The 22,807-nt window shown below is 55.3% G+C and overlaps 1 long non-coding RNA gene across 2 annotated transcripts; it reads right to left on the bottom strand.

The window, feature by feature from the left end:
• Nucleotides 1-4,926: 4,926 nt before the first annotated feature.
• Nucleotides 4,927-14,233, bottom strand: LOC128154461 (uncharacterized). Of its 2 annotated transcripts, XR_008239345.1 has the most exons (4): nucleotides 13,126-14,233; nucleotides 11,300-12,005; nucleotides 7,027-7,314; nucleotides 4,927-5,258 (listed from the first exon to the last, which is right to left on the bottom strand). It is a non-coding gene; the product is annotated as an uncharacterized LOC128154461 (long non-coding RNA). The 2 variants fall into 2 exon arrangements; XR_008239346.1 differs by lacking the exon at nucleotides 13,126-14,233 and having other exon boundaries at nucleotides 11,300-12,221.
• Between the last annotated feature and the right edge of the window lie 8,574 nt (nucleotides 14,234-22,807).

Genomic DNA, 22,807 nt, shown 5'->3' with positions numbered 1-22,807 from the left:
GGGATGGGGCCAGAGCCAGGGACCCCTGTCCTGGCTCAGCACAGCACAGGAGCGCACAAGCCCCGCTCCTCCAGCTCCCTGTCAGCCCCAGGAGATAAAGGTGAGGGCAGGAGGGGCTTCTCAGGGCTGAAGTGCCACTTGTGCTTCTGCTGTTACATTACAGAGCCTCTACTGCTACAACAAATCCCTTCCTCGCTTTTCCCACGTGTACCGTGAACATAGCAATTACCTTTGCATCTCACAGGGGGGCCATGAAGCTTAATTAATTTGTGGGTTTCGGAGCTTTGTGCTCTCAAAATGCAGTGTGTTTAATTCCTTCATTACTTCACAGTTAATAGCATTATTTATTTGAGTTAGGGTGGTCCCCACAAAGCCTGTGCAACGACAGGTTCCTGATGCCATGCGGTGCCCGGGCAGCGGGACGAGTGTCCCTGGCGCAGGGGGTCTGGGTGGGCTCAGGAGGTGCAGGCAGCTCCCCCAGCATGTCCAGCTGCAGCTGGAGGTGCGAAGCCATGAGGCAGCGCCTGTCCCTGCGGGTTAATCCCCTCCTGCAGCGAGGTCCGGGCTCCCCAGTGCTCTCTCTCCAGGGGCCGCCTGCCTGTCCCAGCACAGCTCCCCACGGTCCCTGGGCACTCACCGGCACTGGCAGCACACGGACCTCGCTGAGCAGGACACGGACCTGCTCCGACCGCGAGCCAGCGTCTCTGCAGCTACGACAGGCACAGGCTCCCCGTATTCCCCATCACCCACCAGCATCCCGGGGGAGACCCTCCCCAGGTGGGTCTGTATCCCTGCTTGCCTACAAGCCACAGGGTGGGGAGAGGCCACAGCAGCACAGCCCCCAGTACCTGCAGGTGCTGTCATCCATGGGGACGAGGTTACATCCATGGGGACGAAGTTACATCCATGGGGACGAGGACATGCATGTGTGATGAGCGGGATAGTATGAGGGGGATGTGGCACCTGGAGGTGAAGCTGAACCCCTGCTTATCACAAGGCAGCCTTCATGCTCAGCTGCTTATAAAGACCTATCAAGACAAAAATTAAACAGGCCATTAAGCAGCACTCCAGTGGATTAACATTAGTCTCTCTCCCTTACGCTGCAGGATTTCAAAATTCCTTTGAAGTTTGCGCATTAGAAAATCACTTTCCAAGCCACATAACTTTGAGCTTTAGATGTTTCCTAACAGTTCTGTGGTTGAGGAACAGCTGACTAATCCTTTAGGATTTAATGAGGTTAACTAACATGCACAGCTTTGTAGGGGAGCTGTAGTTGGTGGAAACATGAAAAACAATGACAATAAGTAATGTTCTGTAAAGAGCCATTATGGGAGCATGGCATCATTTTGGTAACTTTTGCCAAAGCTTCTTTTTCCTTCAAGGAGCACAGGTAGGGGTTGTGGTCTTGTTCAATCATAACAATTAATAATGAACAGCACTATTTGCTTGTAACTCTCACTGAAGTCAATAGGATTACACGTTTCTGTTCTCTGGGTTAATTTCTGATTTTGTAGCTTTTTCTCTGGTTGTCCAGGGAAACCCTTCTACATGCCGGTAGAGCACCAGCAGCGTTTTGCTAGCAGCCGCCAGCTGTTAGCAGCCGGGGCAGGTGGCAGAGCGTGCCCAGTGCAGGGCTGGGACTAGAGCCCACGTCCCGCTGTTTGCCCAGCAGAGCCCAGATCTGTCCCTGGCGAGGTCTGGCACTGAGCCCTCCTCTCAGCTGAGTAGTTGGGACAAGGATGAACCCACAGCGAGGAGCCTGAGCCGTCTCCGCGCGGCTGTCCATAACGGGCAGTTTGTTGTGCTGTTTATACCTCCCGCACATTTGTACCACTGCTCGGGGTTTTTTCGGCGAGGCAGCTGTGCCTGTCCTGGGGCTGGAACGCTGCCGAGGAGCAGGACAGCCGGCGACGGCTCTGCATTCTTCTCGGCTTGTGAAGTCGGCTGCGGAGTACCTGCGCTTCGGGTGCCTGGAGACTGAATGATGAACTTAATTTGGTATTTACAGAACACACCGAAGTTGCACATAACAAGTTGACACATAAATTCATTAGGATGCAATTACAGCGATCAGAACTTAGGCTACTCAATTATTTTTAGCAAGAACATGTAATTAACTGCAGGTTCACGTCAAATGCTGCCTGGTGCCATGAATCAGATTCAGAGGATTGGCTTGCACAGGAAAACACAGCAGTGGGTTTCTTCTCAGAGCACAGCCTCCTGGCTGGCACATGGCAGGCTAACGGGAAAGAACAGGCAGGCAGGCAGCGGTGGTTTGTTTTGTGGGAGACAAGCCTGAGTGAGACGAGATGAGCAGAGCATCTTGTCTGTCACCTGGCAGCCCGGCTGACGGGGACAGAGCCTCTTCCTGAGAGAGGGCTTCAGACACCCCAAAATAGACAAGGCTCTTTACTGCTGAAGGCATGATTCTCAAAAGCCATGTACAGTAACACGTGTGGAAAGCACATGAAGGATGAGGCAATGCTGCTGGCACTGACACGAGCTCCTGGGAATGACTTCAGGTGAGAGGAGGCAGAAGAGGAACTTGCTGTTCAGCTAACTGCTCTTACAAACTGGCCCACACCATACTTACGGAGACCAGCAGAGGAAAGGGGTAGGATGTGCACGTTTATGACATCGTGAAAACCCTTAAAGTGCTTTCCTAACTGAATACTCGCTTGGTAACCAGAAAGAACTGGTTGCCAAATCATCCTCATCACTTCCAAACTGCTGCTCAATTGCCATTTCAACAAAGACATTTCAGCCTCAGCCGACAGTGCAGATTCAAGGCTAATTTTCTTACATGGGAGGAGGACCTGTGTAGCCCTGCTGCTCTGCATAACCAAGCACAGTCAATGCTCCATAGCGGGAGCTGCAGGAACCAGGGCTGTGAGAGCACCCGGTTGCAGATGGTGGATTCTGAGAAGCCCTTGCGAGGAAGCCCCCAGCCGTGGATGCACCGACACCTCTATCATCGCCCCTTACCCAGGCAGTGTCCACACGCAGGGCCTCCCTCGCTGCTGAAGGCAGTGTTTTGCCAGGACCAAAGGAGGAGAAGCCAGATGAAAGCTGCAGATTCTGTTGGGATGCAACAAAGCTAGCGCCTTACTCTCGTATCACCTCAGTTGGAGACTGGGACCGAACAGCCCGGCCATCAGCCAGGTTGGCAGCAGTGCCTGAGGAGCCGTCCTCAGGGGTAGCTCCTCTCCCTGCCCTTCTTTGGGGAGCGATTTGGGGACCCACCGGTGTCCCCAGGACGTTCCTCCTGCCCAGCCCATGCTTGCTCTTGCTCTCACACACGTGGTCTTACTCCCACCGCTCCCACACTCGCTCGGCAGCTGTGGGAAGGATGAGGACAAGGGGCAGGAAAGCAGGAGACTCCCCAGTACAGGACAAGTAACAGACCCGTCCTGGCTGCATCAGGGACGCGAGCCCAGTGCATTGAAACTGCGTCGGGTATTATCACTTCTGCACCATTGCTGCCTCATGATTAAGCACCATAAATATTTATGAGTTATTATAGGTGCTTTGGAAAGATCTGCCTCTTATGGCTCATAGATCATAGTGGCACTAGAATAAAATAAAACTATGTAAAACTGTTTGCCTGTTGCTCATTTGTAACTCTCTCCTTCAACTCACAGCAGCCTGGAGACAGTGGCCAGGGCTGTTCTGTAAAAGCAGTTTCTTTACCACCTCTTCCACTCGTGAATTATTTCATGGGAAGATTTCTTCTAATGACAAGAGTGGAAAATTCAGTGTGTCAGTTGATATCTCAGTCACTCTCAGGCCTTCACGGTCCCTGAAAAAATATGCATTACACAAGTAAAAATCCCTTACAGAGCAGTAGCCAGGTAGGTAGCTGTTTAGGGTCTGTATGTAAAAAGAAGGAAGAAAAAAAAGAAAGCAAATCTCTCAGGATTTACTGGGTGCATAAAGCAGGAGAGTAGCGTGGGTGTGAGCAGTGTAACAGGACCTGGGAGATGTGGCACAGAGTCCTGTATGTTACTGAAGTTAATTTGGATAATTGTCGTCCCTCAGGCCCCGGGGCAGTGCCCTGGTGTGCAGGAGTCCTCTCTCCCTGGTCCTGTCTCATCTGTTCAGGAGGAAGGCTTCTGCTAATAGCCCAATCTTCCCACATCTCATTTGCAACTGGACTTTTAACAGACTCCTACTGTCTGCCAAATAATAAATAAGAAGCCTTTACGCTGCGACATTCAGCTTATTGCAGAGAGCTTTAAACAAAGCCTAAATTGCAGCTGATTTAAGATTAAGAAATAAGGTTGGGAAGGCAGCGCTGCTGATAGCCGTAGCACGCGGGTGAGAGCGGGCAGAACACTCCGGCGAGCAGTGCACAGGTGAGACCTCAAACCCAGAACCTATTTCCAGGCTTCAAGCCATCACTGGAGAGCTTTCACGTGCAGCGATGAAGTGAAGGCATCTGAAGCGCTCCAGAAAACGCCTTATTACAGCAAAATCATGCGACTCTGGATTTCATCATTTACCTCTCGCTGGGGAAAACCCCGCGAGCAGGCACAGCGAGGCCGGTTGGCACGGCAAGGGCAGAGCCAGCGCCCGGCAGCACCTGCGCTCCGCACCGGCGCAGAGCCGCAGGGCAGCCGTGCCCTTCCCAGGGAAGAGCAGAGCCAGACGTGCCCACGGACTTCACAGGCCAGCGCCTGGGAACCGGGAGGCACCAAACCGGAGCAGGAGCCCGTGCGCCGACTTGCAGGCAGCCGGAGTTGGGCTGGCAGAAGCAGGAGCACCCCGGGGTTTGTTGCAGCTCTGCACGGCGTACCTGCGGGCGAGCTGGCGCTGGTGCCGCTGAACGATTTATACACCGCTAACTCATGTACTTCCCTGCTGCATAATTCATACCTTTTTAGCAGAAGATAAAAACTTCACAACTGCTAATGTGCAAGCGTTTATTAACGTGGAGACTGCCAGACAGACCTTGGATTTGGAAGGAGCTCTTGAGAAAGAGCCAAATTCTGTCCTCTGTAAGCAGATTTTTTTTGAAAGCTACTGCCTGGTAGGTAACAGGCTCCAAGCGATTCGCTGGTGGCTGCTGAGCTGCTGATTCATCTTGGGGCCCCCGAAGAACTTGGAGCATTGTAGAAGCAGAAATAAATAAATAGATCGTTTCCTTTATGCGAGGCTGGGTGCTGGATGTGCCGTATTATTCGTGTTCCTCTCCTGCACAGAGCAGCAAACCAAGCATAGAAAGGAAGAGATAAGAGCGTTCATTCCCACGAGGAACACTGATAGGATGAAAAACAAGTTTTAAGTCATGTTCTGTGCAAGGTTGTTTATAATGCCTGTAACTATTTTTAAACCTGGGAAATGAAGGGCTGCTAGCTGCAGAGAGCCCTTGAGGGTAGGTGCATTGTGTTATATATCACTGTCAGGTGAACAGAAGCGGACACTTGGTACCAGCAGCCGGCATGGGGAGGTCGGTGACGCCATCCCTCCCCTTCCCTGGCAGGAGCCCGGCCGCAGGCGCTGCCCAGGCAGGTGGCTCCATGCACCCGCTGTTGGAGTGACACCAACCTTCAGGGGGACAATGTCACTGCAAAAAACCTTCCCAAAAACACTGCTGGGGGAAAAAAGGCAGTTTCTGGGACGAGAGGAGGAGCGTGGCAAAGCCTGCCGTGTGGTGCCGCCTGTTTCACGTGGCCCCGTCCAGCGGTACGGAGGCACGCTCGGGCAGGACGGCTTTGCAAGCACGAGGCTGGAGGCTGGGCGAGGGCAGCTGCCTGCCGGGCTGGCCCTGGGTGCTGGGGATGGAGAGCCGTGTGGGAAACGCCGCAAGATGCTGCAGCTCCTTCAGCAGGGGAAGACGAGGGCAGGATGGGCAGCCAGTCCCTTCCCACCTCCCGCCCCATCGCCAGCACACATTAACTCTCGGATGCTGACAGCAGCTATTTTGAACAGCCTCTGACACGGTAAAGTGAGAAATCAATTCCCAGAGCCAGAATTTCTCTCTCTAGCGTTTTGGAGAGATTTGAGGCCACCCAAGCTCATGCTGTAGGTTATCACGCAGTGCCTTGACCAAGCCCTACCTCTGTAAAGAGCCTTCCCACGGCCCCTGCAAGGGCGATCCCAGCCACCACAAATGCAGCACTTTGCCATGGCATGGCTCAGCTCCCCACAGCTCAGCCCTGGCTTACCTGGGCATCAGGGACTATCCGAAATCTACTCTGTAATTTCCTAGAGGTTTGATATGTGTTCATCAAATTGAAAGGGATTAAAAAAGAAATTAATATCATAAATACCCTAAATGAGTTGGATCTATAAACACTTCCCTGGCACCACTAGCATACTGTCAATATATATAACATTATTTAAATAATAAGTTAACATCTTTTGTCTGTAAATTAAAATATCTTATTGAAATATATGCTGATTACAAGGCAAATGTCTTTGTTCTAATTATCTTAATTACAGGCTTTTAATGGCAAGAAGCTGTAGAAATAAAAACACACGTAAATGGCAGCTTATAATGGTGATAGCTGCACCTGCTAGCACTTCTACTGTGTTGTCAGGGTAATTAACACATTGATTCCTGCTGAAGGCGAGGAGAGTGGTGGGTTTGCAGGGAGACTGGCTGGCTGAGGAACATGTACGCACATGCCTGTCGCATGAAGCGATGGTGGCAGCTTGGACAAACTCGGTTCAGCATCCCCATTTATACAGCATCCACCCCACGGGTACAAAACGCGGGGGCTTTGCTGCAGCGAGCGGAGAACAGCTGCGTTGGAGGGAGGGGAGCGGGAGCTTGTGCCGGTGCGATCTGCCGGGCACTGCGGCACGTTGGTATCTTCATCAGCCGGTGCTCTCCCTGCTCCTCCCCGGCACAGGCTGTGCCACCTGTATTTCTGCAGCCTGCCCGTCCCCCACTGCCAGCCCCCACGCTCGCCCAGGCAAACGCCTCGGACTGCGGCAGAGCCAACTCCCACCAGCTCTGGCCATGGCCAGGTCAGTGCTGCAGCATAATTAGTTAATTCATTTCTCATCATTTTGTCCTACCTGACTGGAGCGCTGACGTGAGTGCTGCATCCCTGGAGGAGGGTTTGCCGTGGACCAGCTCGCAGGGAGCCCGGTCTGCTGCGCCCGCTCCACTGGCGGGTCCGATGGTGCCAGGGCATGGGGCTCCCCGCGGCGACGGGATCTGACCTGCCGCCTCCCGCGGCACGCGCCTCCTCGCAGGGGCACGGAGTCTAGTCCGTGGGCGCTGGGACATCGGGCAGGGCCATTTCCGAGCAGAGGACCGACACCGGTCTCTGCTTCACAGCGGATGGGCAGCAGTTCCCTCTTCTGCAAAGACATGCAGAGGAGAATTAATTTCCATTTGCTCTGGTTCAGCACTAGCAATTGCATTCAACCTTTTGGGCTCCTGACTCCACTCCCATTGCCTGTGCCCGACAAACTAATGAATTTCCGTTGATTACTTGTCTGCGCTGCATCTGCTACCTTCATTTTATTCTCATTTTAGCTCCTTATCTTTCTTCACACTCTTTTAACTTCAACCTGTGAATGGCTTCATCCTTTCTGAGCAAGGCTGTGTGCCTCTCACAGGCTCTTTCTTATCTCTGAGAGCACAAAAAGTAATCACCCACTTTGTCCTATTGCTGGATGCACACAGCCCTCAGAGAAACAGGATTGAACTCGCTGGAGAATAATACCTGCCTGATTAGCAGGTAAAAAAGCCCCAGCAATGGAAGCCCGAGCTGAAGGCTGATGCCTGCAGGCCTTCCTCACTGCATCACCATCCTCAGCAGCGCAGATGCTCCATCCTCCGGGCTCCCACACCAAGACACGGCAGGTGGGAGACTCCCGACAGCTGCCACATGGAGAACCATGCATGGGCAGCAAGCGAGCCATGCACATGCAGAGACACGGGCTTCGCTCTTGCGCTCATGTGTAGCCACACGGATAAATGCAGAGGTGCTGGGGGCAGAGGCTCGGCAGGAGCAGCAGGGGAGGAGTGACCCCATCTCTCCCCGGCTGACGCTGGCAGAGCCTCCCCTGGGGCACCCGTCAGCAGGAGGGGTCTGCCGGCTCCTGCCATAACCTGTGATGGTGCGGGCACGGCTTCTGCAAAGCATAAACCAAAAATAGATCAGAACCAGGTTTTATTTACTTTCAGATTTATGCCGGCATGACAGTTCTTGCTCTCCAGCTGTGCATTAACCTGCATATCCTGGGAACATGAAGTCGTGCCCAAACAATTGAGATGGTACAATTTCAGATTGGATTCCTGGTCTCGTGACTGCAGACTATGAGACTCCACTTCTTTTCCAGCATTTGCTGGGTAACCCACTGTCCTGGCCCAGCTTGGGTTTATTCTTGAATTACCAAAGGTACTTAACATAATTCAGAAAATCTCAGCGCTACCTATTTACACTCAGCTGAAGAGGGACATTATTTTTCCTGGTGAGGTATTTGAGCGGTGCATGAAATCAAATATGCAAAAGGTTAAGTCTGTCATTAAAAAAACAACCCCAAACCCAAATACCACTGTGTTGAAACAAATGCAGCAACAACACTCACAGCCTGGGGAAGCACGGATTTTGTCCTCAAGATGAATGTTACAAACCTTTTCAGAGGTTCCTGCGGGTCATTTATCAACATCACATCCTAGGAAAGACCTTCCCCAGCACTTTCCCTCAAACTCTTTAGCTGCACCGCTGGCAGCAGGAGCAGGGCAGGTGCCGGGGCTCTGGGATGGCAGCCGTCGGTATCGGCCGTACGTCGGACCATCGTGCCTGGCTCAGGACAGACCAGCCCTGGCGACGTGCCGGCGACAGCGAGGAGCTCTCTGGGCCGGCTCTGTGCAGAAGGAATCGCTGGCTGTGGCTCCCCTGTTTCCTGCGGGGCTCCTGGGGGAGGCTGAGGACAGGCGAGCCCTGCCAGTGCTCCGGGAGGTGCAGGGCAGCCCCCGGCCACGAGCCCTGCTTTGTCCCGGATCCGTGCACGGCTGCCTCAGTGGCCAGCTCTGGCTGCAGGGCTCCTCTCCTGCTGTGCCGAGAAGGTGACTGACATCCGAAAGCATCCTGACACCTCCCGCTCCTGCCAGGCTTTGACTTCAGGACATGCGATTGCTGCACCTGGAGCCATGGCCCTCACATTCATTTCTTCTTAGATAATTTGCTTGGCTGAAATGCACTTGCGGTGACTAAACCTTAGCCTAAGAAATATTGTAAGCTTGCAAAATACTGTTTGTTTATTACACTAAAAACAGGGTTTCTGAAATATCATGGAGAATTTTCAAGTTCCTTTCACAAGTAAAGCCAGAAGTCAGTTTTTATTAGTGAAACCCCAGCATTGACTTCCTGGATATCCACGATATTTTGTGGTGTTGTGTTGTTCATTTGGATGGCGAGTGTCCTGCCTGGTCCTCAGCATGACGTGGTGCTCCTTTGTTTCAATTGCCTTCAGAAATGCCCCCTGGAAAGGGTCTCTCTCCTCTGCACACAGTCTTGCAATGTATTTTGAAGAAAACCAGTGTATTGTAAGAGCAGATTGGCAGGCAGATTTCAGGTTGTTTTTCTTTTCTATCTGGACATATGGATACAGGAAATCTTTCGAGACCTTGAAGATGAAAAGTGCCTCCCTTTGAATTCCTAAACCAATGCGTCTTGAAGAATAGCCTCGGAGAGGGAAGATGAGTGACACAAGGAATTCAGCACCTTTTCTTACTGTGCAGTATTCTTGAAATTTAAAAAGTAAAATACCATGCAGAATGAAGGAGAAGGGGAATAGCCAGTCACGCTGAGGACATTTGGAGGAGTGTGCTATTATGTAAAGTGAGCCAGGGAAAGGTTAGCAAATACCACTCCTTCCCTGGGGAGCCCTTCTCTTGCAGGAGTCATTAGTGCACTGGCAGGATAACAGATCCTCTCCGCTAATTCTCTAGGTCATAAGCAAATTAAGACAGAAAAGCTGATCCGCTATCAATCTACATTAGACACAGCTGACCAGCTCACCTGTCTGGTAGCCACTGTTTTACAGAAAGGTTAGGACTGGAAATATCAAAGTCTTGTCATTAACCAAGCACATTTTCTTCTTAGCTCAGCTGGGCTGGGCAAAGGGGCACTGGGAGATTACAGGGCTGCAGGATGAGGCTCCCGTGGGTGGGAGCACTGCACCAGGCGCGTGATTCCCCATGCTCCGGGACTTCCACTGGCACTGCTTTGCCCCTTCGAGAAGGTCCGTGGCTGCGGGATCGCAGCCGTGCTCCATGGCTGGGGGCTCTGGGGAGCGTCGGCTCGGCCTGGCGGGTGCCCGGCGGGGAGAGCTGCGGTTCAGCCAGCTCCTGCTCCGCTCAAAAACTTGATGCTGGCTCACGCTAGTGCAGCTCGTGATTGGGAAAGGAACAGACCAGGAAAACATTGTTCACGGGATGTCAGAAACTCCATCCCTAGGCAGGAGCGAGTCAGGGAGGGTGGCGGGGAGGCAGAGGCTTTCCTGGGAGCAGCCTGGGTCTCTCCCAGCGTGGGCACAAGTGCTTTTAATAACCCACAATACAAATGGCTCGGTGAGATTAAAGCAACCCACTCATGGGGAGGATTAAGCACAGGTCTGGAGCTTCGCCCTCACATGGACACACCACTCCTGTGGATGAGCATCCTGGGCACGGCAGCACGCAGGCAGAGCCATCTCCTCTGCTGGAGCCATCCTGCAGGCACAGCCCCAGTGGGAATCGCCCCCAGCATGCACACTGGACGAGACCCCGGTCCCTGCAGGGATTTGGCCTTGTGCTGTGTGCTGACGGGCTTTCGCCGTGCCGGTTCAGCAGGAGGGAGGTTCGGTCTCTGCCTGCTCCGGTTGCCCCTGCCCCTTCCCACAGAAGTGGTTCACCCTAGGACCCGTGCCCAGACTTTGGGCCAGTGGCCACCTTGGCCTCTTGCTGTGTCTCATATGCTCACCTCGTGTCGCAGGATGAGCAGGGAGCCGGCAGGGCTGAAAGCCAGCCGGGAGAGCCAGCCCCAGCCCCGAAAGCATCCTGCTCACACCTCCCATCCACCCTCCGACCACTGCCACCCCAACCACAGCACCCAGGGGGGACGGCTGTGGGAGCACGGGGAGCTGCGCCCCAAGAGCACCCGCCGAGAGGAGCCCGGGACCCCCTGTGCATGGGAACCCCCCTGCAAACCTGGGGGCAGCAGGGGCCCGCAGCTCCTTGCCCCACCGGCGCAGTGGCCCTTTGGGGTCCTGGTGGGGAGGCGGCGCTGGAGAAGCCTCGTGCAAGAGCTTTGCTGCATGGCTGCTTTTGCAAGGAAATGCATTCTCATCCTACCTTTGGCTCTGCGAGTCATCTCGTGTTCAAGCCACGGTGGGACACGGCACAGGCGCAGGAAACCTCACGGAGCAGCAGAGCTGACTTCAAACAGAAATGCTGCCCGCGAAACCTCCAGAGTCATATTTGCAGTGAACAAAAACACCCACCCGCACGCAACACAGCGTTTCAAATCCTGCCTTTAATCTCAGGTTCCAGTAACAACCTTCTCCCCATCCAATTACTTGTCTTACAATTGACATCGCAATATTAAATTCCTAAGAACTAAAGCGCTTTGAAAATATAACCTACTTTAAAGCAGACAAGACTTATAGTGGAAGTATTTGCTTTCTAGTCCTTGACGCTATCAAAGTCACTGATGCCTGATCAGCAGCCCCTTAAACGAGGCCTCCAAATACGCAGTCTGGCTGGCATTTGCCGGGCACCATTTGCAGGCTGAAGCCCTGCCGATGACAGCCCAGCACCCGTCCAGAGCCAGGCACACTCCCAGGGGCTCCGGTCCCCTGAGGCTTCGGTGTTGGGTTTGGCTGGGCTGCGATTTCAGCACTCGTGAGCAGCACAGGAACGGCAGAAAACGCCTTTGCCGTTGCGGGGAAAGGAGGTCGATCAGCCGTCCTTTGGAAGGGAGTCACAGCGAGACCTGCAGCGGGGCGACAGCCGAGCGCCTGGGTCTGGGGCGTGGGTACAATTTGTTTGGTCAAGCTGTCTAAAAGTAAAGAACAATTAGCCATATGTTAGATAAATGCCACCACAGTGGGAGACCTGACCAGCACATATCGCCGCACAGTGACCTGTCCCAGAGGAGGACCCCGCTGTGCTGACCCCCACCACCCCCAGTCCAGCCCCTTCTGCTTTGCTGGTGGCACCAAAGCAGGTCCCGACTGAGCCCCTCCGGCTGCGTGGCAGGCGACAGCCCCGTCACTGTCCCCCATACGGCTATTCGTTCTGTTTGGCTCCGAAACCGGGTGCAGCTGCAGCGTGCCCTTGACACCCCTCTCCTGCTGCCACCCGCAGACGCTAAAGGCGAGCCAGCGTGGCTGCCAGCACCCGCAGCCCGGCTGAGAGCTGGGGTCTGATCCGCACTCCTCTGGCCACTGCCTGAGGTGCAGAGGCTGCCGCATGCGGCTTTACCACTGCAGGCTCATTGCTACGCAGCTGTAGCATTGAGGAGCAGCTCAAACATAAAATGGGAAATCTTTCCACCAGTGCAAGCAGCAAGTCTCAAGCCAGCCAGCCAGGCAGCACTACTCCTGGTACACGTTTCTGCCTGGCCTCATCCGTAATCATAAATTGCTGCACTAACCTAAATGGAGAGGCATTAATTTTCACTCCTGAAACAAGGTGCAATTAGTTGGGCATAAAAGAACACCAAAGTGATGCTAATTACCCTCTAAAAGACGAACAGAATTGAGTCAGAGAAGCAGAAAATTACCTTCATGGGGAATCAGCTCCAGAGTTTAAACCGAACCAGCAGCAGTGGCTGGATGGGCACCACGAGGTTCAGCGCTGCTTCTCCTCCTCCCTGTTTCCAGCCAAGCCATGAGCCCCATGCCAGCCGGGCAGGACCCCAGGCACCACAGTGGGGTCTGCATCCCACCTGCACCACCCTTTAGCCATAGACTTGGCCACGACCACTCGCTCACACTGCTCTTGGACAAGGAGGGACAGCCAGGCAGGAGGATGCTGTGCAGCTGCAGCTGTGTCATCTCAACCTCCGATCTGAAGAACTTGTCTTTTAACAACAGTTCACAAGCACCTTGACTATCCCATTTTGTTTATTCCTGGAAACCATTCAGATTTTGAATTAGCCCTTAACTATTCCCTACCCATTTAGCAGTATTGAAGGAATCTATCGTACTGTTTTCACATCCATCCCGCAGGCTCCTGCATACTGCCTCACGGCACCTTGCTGATCAGTAATTGCTTCCAATATCATCACTGACAAACTCTCCTCGTTGCAGCCTGCTCACAGATGGGCAGCAGCTCTGCGGATGGGCCGAAACCCCCATTACCAGCCTTCCTGGAAAGACACGGGTCCTCCAGAGCATTGCACAGATTTGCCACCAAACCACCGAGCCCCAGCCTGTGCCCCAGCCCCACGCCCGGGGTGTTTGCTTAAGGCGCTGCCCTGCGCCAACTGCCGTGGGGTGCTCCCGCTGCACGAAGGGTCCCAGGTCCCCAGCACACATGATGGTGACAGGACTCACAAACCAAACTGGGATCTGCCCCAGGTTTACTCTCCTGCAGCCGTGAGGAAATCTGTCCGTAGGGCAACACGCCAGCTCTTCCGGAGTCCAAGCCACTTTCTGACTTCAAATTCTTCACTTGAAGAGGTCTGCTCTGCGGCTGTGTGTGCCCAAAGCAACCCAGAGCATCTGCTGGGGTGCTGGAAACCAAACAGGACAGCTTCAGGGCTTTGTATGACCAACACATGCGGCAGAGATGTGCCACAAACAGCTCTGGTGACAGCCTTTTGCGCAAGTGCTTTATGTGACTTTCAAGGCTGAGCAGCCAAGGTGAAGTGATGCTCTTGCCCTTCAGATCGCAGCAGTGAGGCTCGTGGCTGCACCCAGCACTGCCAGGGCTCCAGCACTCAGGACTGACCTCCCCAGCATGTCCCATTCAGGACTGGGTTTCCCCCAGAAAAAGCTGGGGGTCACAGGAGGTTTTATCCAGTGTAATACCACCTGCATCCAAGATCTCAAGGAGCTTCAACCCCATCTGTTCCATGCAGGCAGGCACCATGTGGTACTGTGTAGCTCCTGGGACTCTTAATAGTAGTTTAAAATCGGTTCTACTCAAATCTCGGTGGTAAGGGTCTAGTGAAAGCCGTCTGCTGGGGTCTGGACGCAAGGCACCTACTGGGACAGCTCTGACATGGCTGCAAATGCTCCTGAAAGGAAAGAGACCTGGCTCTCCTGAGGGCTGATACCTCTGGAGCCTCCTGCTTTCCCTACTACTCTCTGAGTTCATACATATAAAACCTTTATGTTCCCATCAAAGCTACTCCTGGATTTATGCTTATGGGAAAAGCTCATGGAATATGTTGTGGGAACTAAAGATTTAAAAAGGCAATTTGAAAAGCAGTCCAGGAGGCAATCTGCTTCCAGGTACTGCTGCCGCTTGTTCTCCCTGCTGCACAGGACTTGCCGCACCTGCAGCACAGGCTGTTTGTTCCAGCCTGGGTTTGAATGCTCTTTTCATTTATAAGATGCATTATTTACCAGTCTGACATGCAGCTAATTTAAAAACAAGATTTATCAGCAAAAAGTAGTGCTTGCTATGGTGGCTTCCAACAAGCACAGTAGAGTGTTTCGCTGGGCTTGTGCTGAATCTGCAGATTCCTGCCCAATCCATCACCAAAGGGCGCTGGCAGCAGAGCCCTGGCCCCACAGCCTGCCGGGAGTCGGCACGTCTCAGCCCCGCTTGCAGCGCCACCAGGACATGGCCCACGTTGGACTTCGGATTTCAACAAAGCCAAGCAGAAGGAGGCTCACGCCAAGGGAATGACCTTCATGGCATCACAGCGAGTTCAGTGCCAGTGAAGAGCCTGGATCATGCCACCAAATCCTTTTTGGGCAGCCGGAGGATGAGCCCAAGGGACCGTCAGCCCGTCCTGCTCCACGGTGCCCACGAAGCAGGGGAACAGCTTGCAACACACATGAGGGGCAGCAGCAGGTCCTGGGGCTCCTGCAGAGGGTCCTGGGGTGCAGCATAGGGGCTGCGAGGGGTGCCAGCCCCATGCCCACCGCCGTCAGGTCTCTGCGAGGCTGCCTCAGAGGGAGGCCGAGGAAACGGATGAGCATTCATCACGCCATTACCTGACAAGGGAGGGTATTAAATGTGCATAGGAAGAAGGTACAGGTGTTTCCTGCAAAGCCTCCATCCCGGTGGTAGCCCCCGCCTGCTGGACCCCCCTGCCCTGCGCCTGGACCCGTCGGCTCTCGGAGCTGCCTCTTCCCACGCCCGGGAGCTGGGTCTGCCCTGCTCCTCCGGCCGGCCAGCCCTGCGGTAGCCGAGCAGCGCCCGGTCTTTTGTATGGTGCTTTGTGGGTAGAAACGGCTCCCTCCAGCTGAACAAAGCCGGAGGAACGGTTCTGGTGCCAAGGAATTTTTAGCAAGCCGTGGGAAGCGTCAGTCGCTTTGCAAAGGTGCGACTGTTCATAGAGCGAAGCGTAACTGGAGCTCATCGACAGATCAAGATCCACCCTGGAAATGGGATATCAGCTCTCAGAGGACCAGTGTCCTCTCCCTGTGTGTTCCCTTCCCAGCCAGTACCCCCCACTCAACCCCTCCGCCTCCAGCTCCCGGGACCAGTTACCCCATGGGCTATTAACCAGCACTACTTTTGGGCGGGAGCAAACCACAGCATGGCTAAGACCCTCTGAACGCAGCAGCAGAGCCACAGGCACGCAGGCCAGGGACAGCCGTGTCTGGCTCAAAAATCGCCGAGGGGCTCATTGCCCCTTCCATCACACCTGCGCCTTCGCTCACGGACACGTGCGCACGCACGTGCGCTGCTCCTGCCGTCGCTGCCCCTCCTCTGCAGCCGGGAGCTGGAACATGCTGTAAACACAGATAAATATTTAATATTCAGAGAGAGGTTTTGCGATGACCTAGATTTCTTTCCCCCAGACACCCCGCTGGGACCCAAGGGGATTGCTTGGGGCAGGAGCACGGCCACTGACATACACAACCCCCCTGCTGCTCATAGCAGCCCCCAGCCCAAATAAGCCAGGACAGCACATCTTCCCTGCCTGGTGCCCGCTCCTCTCAGGGCTCCTGTTTGAGTCGAGGTGGACGCACGTCTGCAGGTGCCACGATCCCGATCTGCGATGGGAGCGAGCACAGAGGCAGGAGGCGGATGCCCCGCTCCCCTCCGATGCACGGGAGGAGCAGCTGGGATGCTCCAGGCAGGATCAGCCCCTTTCCCGTGGCAGGGAGCTCCCCCGGGAGAGGTGTCCATCGAGAGCATCCCGGCCTCAGCACCCGCCTCGCCCCGGCAGTCCTTGGCTCTTCTCCCCGCCTGCCCAGGCCAGGGGCAGGCTGACCTCCCCGGGAGCACTCGCCGGCACTGCGGCACCAGCAGGGCCAAGGGTGCTGCTCTCCTGCTCCCGCTCCGGCACGCGGTGGAGTTGTGTCCTCCAAAGGCGGTGCTGCCTTATCAATAATAAAAGGCAATTTCCCCAGACAGGCCCAGGAGATTACGCATCCCTTAGTGCTCCTCATCTGCCGCTGACAGGATGGGAAGAACTTTAATAAGATGTGATTTGACAGTAATGCAAAACAACAACAGCATTAAGGGAAGAATAATGGCAAAGGCAGCTGTCAAAAACCTCATGTTCTCTAACCAGGAGAAAGAAATCGAAGCTGTCGGGTCCCAGTAGAGGAGCGAAGGGCAGCCGAAAGGGAGGGCAGGACCGCAGCGGGCAGCCAGGTACCACTGCCCGTGCGGGGACCCAGCCACCGAGGGAGCTCATCTCCGGGCCGGGGGGACAGGGAGGACAAGAGAACCCACCGCGGCACCAACCCAACGGAGACCCCGGCGTCACCACAGCCAGCTCGGCAACGCGCTGGCTCCATGGCCATGGAGCCCGGGGAGGGAGAAGCACCGTCGTGCACCAGGAGCGGGGCAGGCAAGTAACGCTGCACGTCCATCACGGGGGCAGCAGGACCCGGTGCCGCACGCCCGCCGGTCTGCACCGCGCGCAGAGCTGCGCACCGCCGCCCCGCGTGCCGTGGCCGCTGCAGGGGCTGGGGCCTGTCGCCCAGGCTGGCTGCAGAGGGGGATGGAGACCGGCCAGACGCTTTTGTGTCAGTCTCTATGAAAACGAGCCAGAGGACATCTGATGGCGTTGAAAGACAGAGATGAAAGGTATCCAGAGGAGTCGGCTCCACCAGGTTGTGCCAGCTCAACGACCTGAGGTCTGCAGGCCAGGAGCTCACAGCAAGGACTCAGGCACAGGGCAGCGGTCCTGGGGGAACCCACAGGAGAGGGGGGAACCTCCAACCCCGTGGGGACGGCACAGCCGACACCGGGGGAAGAGGGGACACGTCTCGGCAGGCAGCGCCGGCGGCCCCCAGACCTCAGCGCAGCCACGAGAGCCGAGCGGGATGCAGCAATGATTCCTGGTGTCTGGCGGGCAGTTTCCAGAGCCCACTCTCCTCCCGGGCCGTGGCAGATAGGTCACTGCTAATAACGCCGCACGGCTCGAGCCACTGAGACCTGCCCAGGTTAGGCTGGCAGGGCGATCTTCCCTTTAACGAGGTCACTGGATTTATGGATGCTTGTGTGTCCCCCACATGTCATTCAAGCCCACGCTCAGTAATTCAAGTTTGCTCACAGAAGTTCAAATCCCATTAATGCCGCCGCCGGGGAGAAACCTGCTCAGCGCAGCCAAAGCTCCCAGCTCCTCACCAGAGAGGAGCCGAGCGGCACTGCTGCTGTCCATGGGAACGTCGGCCCACGGGCATCATCCGCACAGAGCACGGCCTGGCTCAGGCCAGACGAGATGTCATTAATGTCTATTATGCCTCAATACTTATAATTAAAAAATGAGGGTAAGAAAGAGAAAGGCCCCAGCAAAGACCAGATCCCCTTTTGAATACGGGCTGCGTTTTATGAACCACATTAACACAAGAAACACAGAAACATGACTCTAAGCCCCTGGATAAGGGCCTGCCCGTAAAGAGGCAGCGCTGCCAGAGCGTTTCCGTGCACTATTGGCCTCCATCGAGTGAAGGATTCCCAGCAACCAGCTTCTGTGCTAGAAGTGATTCCCTCCCCACCCCCTTGCAAGGACCCTCACCTCCAGACAGGGCGTCCCTGAGCCTCAGCGTTGGCCAGGCGGCCGGGCAGTGGTCGGGATGAGGGTCCGACCGACAGCGGGACGGGTGGTGCTGCCCTGCGGTGGGGGGGGGCTGCAGGCAGACGGCTCAGTGCGAGGTTCTGCGGGATGCTGCGTGAAGCCTGTAATACCCAACACCTCCTCACCAGGGAAGGCATCATGAAGCCATGCAGGAACAACACGTCCTGCTGTCTGTCTGAGGTTCCCCTCCCCATCCCTGCTGCGCTGATGCCTGCGGGATGGTGCACGCACCGAGCAAACAACCGTGCAAAACCCCTGTCCCCCCTGGAGCCGGGCCCCTGCAGAGACGACGCTGTTCTGCAGGACGGACAAACGCTCTTTTCTCGCAGGCTGGATGCCCCTGCTTCCTCCAGCTGCGGGCCCTCAGTTTAGCATAAGTCACTGCAGGGCCGTGACACTCATTACATGACCTGCTCATTAATATTGCAGCAGCAGACAGGGTAAGGCTTTGGGCAGCCAGACTGGCCGGGCGGGTGCCGCATTTTGGGAGCAGTGAAGGGAAAACCTCTCCGTAAAACCACTGGCGCAGCCCCAGCCTGAACACCACAAGGGAACCGCAGACCTCTGTGGCTGATGCTGCTCCTGTAGGTAACGACAACACAGGGAGGAAAAACACCAGGCAGAAAAGTGACATGAGAGCCCCTCACCATCCGAAGCAGTCCCGAGGATGAACAGCCCAGATGGGGACGCTGGGGCTCTGGCCGGCAGAGCTCATCACATTGTACGGTAGCAGAGGCTCTGCCGAAAACTTCTCCAGATCCAGCTGTGTCGGAGCATCCAAGGGCAGGGAGGGCCTGCACCTGCCCATGCTACCCAGACCCCTAGAGCTGCTGCCAGTCCAAAAGCCAGTCAATAAAAATCAGTGAAGGGTTTGATAATGTGTATGCCTGGAAAGACAAACAAACAGGGCTTAATGAAACCTTTATTTTAAAAATATGTTTTTTAATTTAAATGCAAATTGGATGCTGTGTTATCTGTAGGTCACTTGCACTGACACACTGCTTAATTAGCAGGGATGAGTCTCAGGAAGCAAAGGCAGCTAATGGCTAGCCCTTTCCTGTGCATTTGTTTTAAGTTAATTAAAATTTTTCAGAAAGAGATCTGTCCTGCTCTGCAGCTCCTCACTCTGTTCAGCCAGTCCTTTCCTAAGCCAAGCATGCTGCCAGGGACGCTCTCAGCAGGCTATTAGCTATTAACCGAGTAGGGCACATTTATTTCTGCATCCTGAAATCCCCTTTGGCGAGTCACAAATCATAGCCCACTGTTCGATAGATGCGCCTGCAACATCCAGCGTCAGGCAAAACGGTATCAACAATAAATCTGAGCAAGGACGTGAGAGATTTTTCTAAATGCTGGGGTGAATTACGTATATAAGTCTTCAGAAGAGACATTAAACCTAATGTGAAATTGAACCTTCAAAGTGATGAGCGGAGCAGTTATCCCCTGTGTTACATGCGAGTTATGTGCAAAAGGATCTCATTTAGAGAAAATCTGCCTTTGCCAAGAGAGATGAGCTGGAATCGAGAGCACGGAGCCGTGATCCATGCGTCAGGGCTCCAGGGACAGAGCTTTAACCCTTCCCTTGGCCCAGCTCTGCCCCATGCCGCTGCCTCCCACAGAACCCCTACCCCGGGCACGGAGCAGGGCCCCCGCCGGCTGCAAAAAGCTGCTGGTTGCTGAACCGCACCTCGCACGAGCCGGCCGCCCGGACTCATGCTCATGCAGGGGGAGACCTACCCAGAGCAGCCTGAGCCACGAGGCCGGGCGGTGGGAGACGTGGGCGGTGGGAGCAGTGAGGGGACGGCACCGGCCCAGTAGCCGCAGTGCTGCTCGTGGGCACTGAACAGGAGCGGCCCCTGGTCCGGTGCAGCATCAGGATCCCGCTCTAGGACGCGGCTTCTTCCCGAGGGGGTGGGAAGGTTCTCCCACCCCTGCTCTGCCGGGAACAGATTGCGGTGTGCTTCCCCTCTGCAGGATGAAGCAGCTGTCAGCTTGCAAGATAAACCCTGATATGAAACATTATCAGCAGACAGTGGAAGCAGAGCAGGAGTGACCCTGCAGCAGCGGCAGCTCCCCCCAGCACGCGGCCAAGCACAGCAGCCATCAGGGCCTGTCAATAAACGCTCACAGTTTAATCAGCGTGTGTCCCTCCACAGAGCAAATCGATAGCATCTCATTGGGAGAAAATGAGATAAACGGAAGCCTTAATAGCGCTCCATTTCCCTGCAAATGGGAACCCCAATCTGGACCTGCCTCCCAGGCGCAGGAAAAAAAGGCCCTTGATTAAAGGGCACGCTCCGAGGTTGCCCCTTCTCTGCCATGCTGCGTTTCATCCCATTTCCCATCCTGACCGGCTCGGTGCAGCGAGGACGAACAGATCCAGAGAGCTGAGCAAGACGCGGGAAGGAAAAGAAGGCGGCAGCCACGTCGGGTGGTGGGAGCCCAGGGCCCGGCTTTGCCTGGCGCGTGCTGGGTCTCCGGGAGGCTGCTCCCCTCCTCCCTCGGCATCCGTAACCTGGAGGGTACGGGCTCACCTGCTCTCCTAAAGGGTGTTGGAAACCTCATCTCCAACATGCAGGCAGATGCACAACAGGAGCCAACAACCGTCTTCGCTCACCTGGGGATCCCCAGGCAAGTGGTCACAGCCCGTTCGCATGCTCAACGCTGCCCGCACTGACAGACACCCATGCACGGTCCGTGCCGTCGGGACCCGGCACTCCCACGCTGCCAACGTCTGGCTGCAGGCACCTGCCTGCTTTCCATGGTGAGGTAACCCGGCTCCCTGCTGCTGGTTTTCCCAGTTAGCTACCTCAGGGCAAAAGCCATAAAAATCAGGATTTAGAGTTTATTTGTTCCCTATACTCTTGTCTGCCTATGAATGCCTAGCGTCATTCTGAAAAAGGATCCTGTGTCTCTTCCAGCTTCCTATGTGTGGGGAACAGCAGCCCAGAGCTCAGGGAGAGCTCCCAGCACAGGCGACAGCCGCGGCTGCCTTGGCACCGGTCTGCCCTGCCAAAGCCCTGCCAAGGCTGGGGCTCCCACAGACCGAAGGACTGTCTTCTCTTTCCATCTCAGCTATTCGCTTATTCCCTTGTTAAGCACATACCCTGAAGGACCTGAAACACTGGGCTCGATCTGGCAGAAGAGGAGGTGACCTTTCCAGGCGGGAGCCTGGAGGGACCCCAGGGACAGACGGGGCTGATCCTGGAGGGGGAACACGTCATCAGGGCTGCGGCAGCTCGGAGGGCTGCACCCAGCCACAGCCCTCTGCCCGCCGCCCCGGGACGCGCACCCTGACCGCCACGCTGCGTCACCAAAGCTGTCACACCGACATGCCCATCAGCTCTGCTGCTCCGCGGTGCCCAGGCTCTCACACTGCATGCGGAGACGTGCCTGGGGCAGGTGCTCACGGCCCGACCAGACCCTGGAGACGCATCTGAAGGGGCCACAAACTCCTGCGGGGAGGGAGGAGAAGAGGAGAATCTGGCAGGCAGGAGGGAAGGTGACTTAATGAAGTATCCAGTATTTTAAACCACTGAAGGATTAAAGCAAGGAAGGGATAGGATCTTCCACAAAAACTCAGTCATTAGTGAAGCCCGAGGGTAGATGCAATTGTTTTCTGTTTTTTCCTCTCTTTGATGACCCAGTTCTATAATCTCATCAGCACCAGGCTTCAGTGTTAATTTTTAAATATGCTTGGGTAACTGAGAACATTAACTATTCATGATCTTATCTTCAATAGCTGTTGGTTCTCTGACACCGTGCCAGGGTTGAGATGTACATAATGAACCAGGGAGAGCTGAACTTACCAGGGAAGGCAATAGCTGGTTTTTCCTGAGCATCTTGTTGAAACGATCACAGGATGGGATGGGGTTTCACACACTCATGCTCCTGGATAAATCAAGGCTTGTGGGGCAGGCTTGCATCATTGAGGCCATCCCCCCGCAATTGCAGTGGCTTGAAAATACAAAAAGCTGGCATGTGGGGAATGCTGCGGACACTCTATGAATGCTTCAGCTCCAGTCCCCTGGGAAACCCCAACCCAGTTTATAAATACGAGGGGAGCCTCCTGAGCTGGCAGGCAGCTCTGCTGGTCCCCACCAGCCAGATACACCCAAGGCCAGGTATCGGCACTGCAGGAATCCCTGGTTATCAGGCAGGTGAGCTGATGAATACAAAAGTCAAGAGCCTGCACACAGAGAAAGGGCAGCCCTTTAGCTCTTGCTATGAAGGGAGACAACAGAAGTAACGACAATTGCTTACAGCCTGGCTTTGCTTTTTGGATGTTTCAGCGTAGGTCCTACAGACACGACACGCTCCCCTGCGTGTGGGAGTAGAGACAGGCCATGAGGACTCAGGCAGCGCTGCCAAACGCATCGCACGTTGCCACAGAAAACCAGGCAGGGACCCAAGGCGAGGCTGCCAGCGGCTGCCCCGGCCTCTGCCGCAGAGCCGGCTCCTACAGCTGCCGGCAAGGCGGGAGCCTCTGCGCAGGCTGGCTGGTGCTCCCGGGAGCCGCATCTGGGGACGTTCTCTGCCAGACTGGTCCCCTGGGCAGCCCCTGGCTGCTACGGCCGGGAGAGGAGAGCCCTGCGCCGGAGGCTGTCTTGTGCTGTGCTTCATCAACAGCAGCGCGCCAA

This window comes from Harpia harpyja, chromosome 19, assembly GCF_026419915.1.
Source record: "Harpia harpyja isolate bHarHar1 chromosome 19, bHarHar1 primary haplotype, whole genome shotgun sequence".
In the NCBI taxonomy this organism is placed as follows: domain Eukaryota; kingdom Metazoa; phylum Chordata; class Aves; order Accipitriformes; family Accipitridae; genus Harpia; species Harpia harpyja.
The sequence above is the reverse complement of the archived record's forward strand: the minus strand, read 5'-3'. Positions and strand labels throughout refer to the sequence as shown.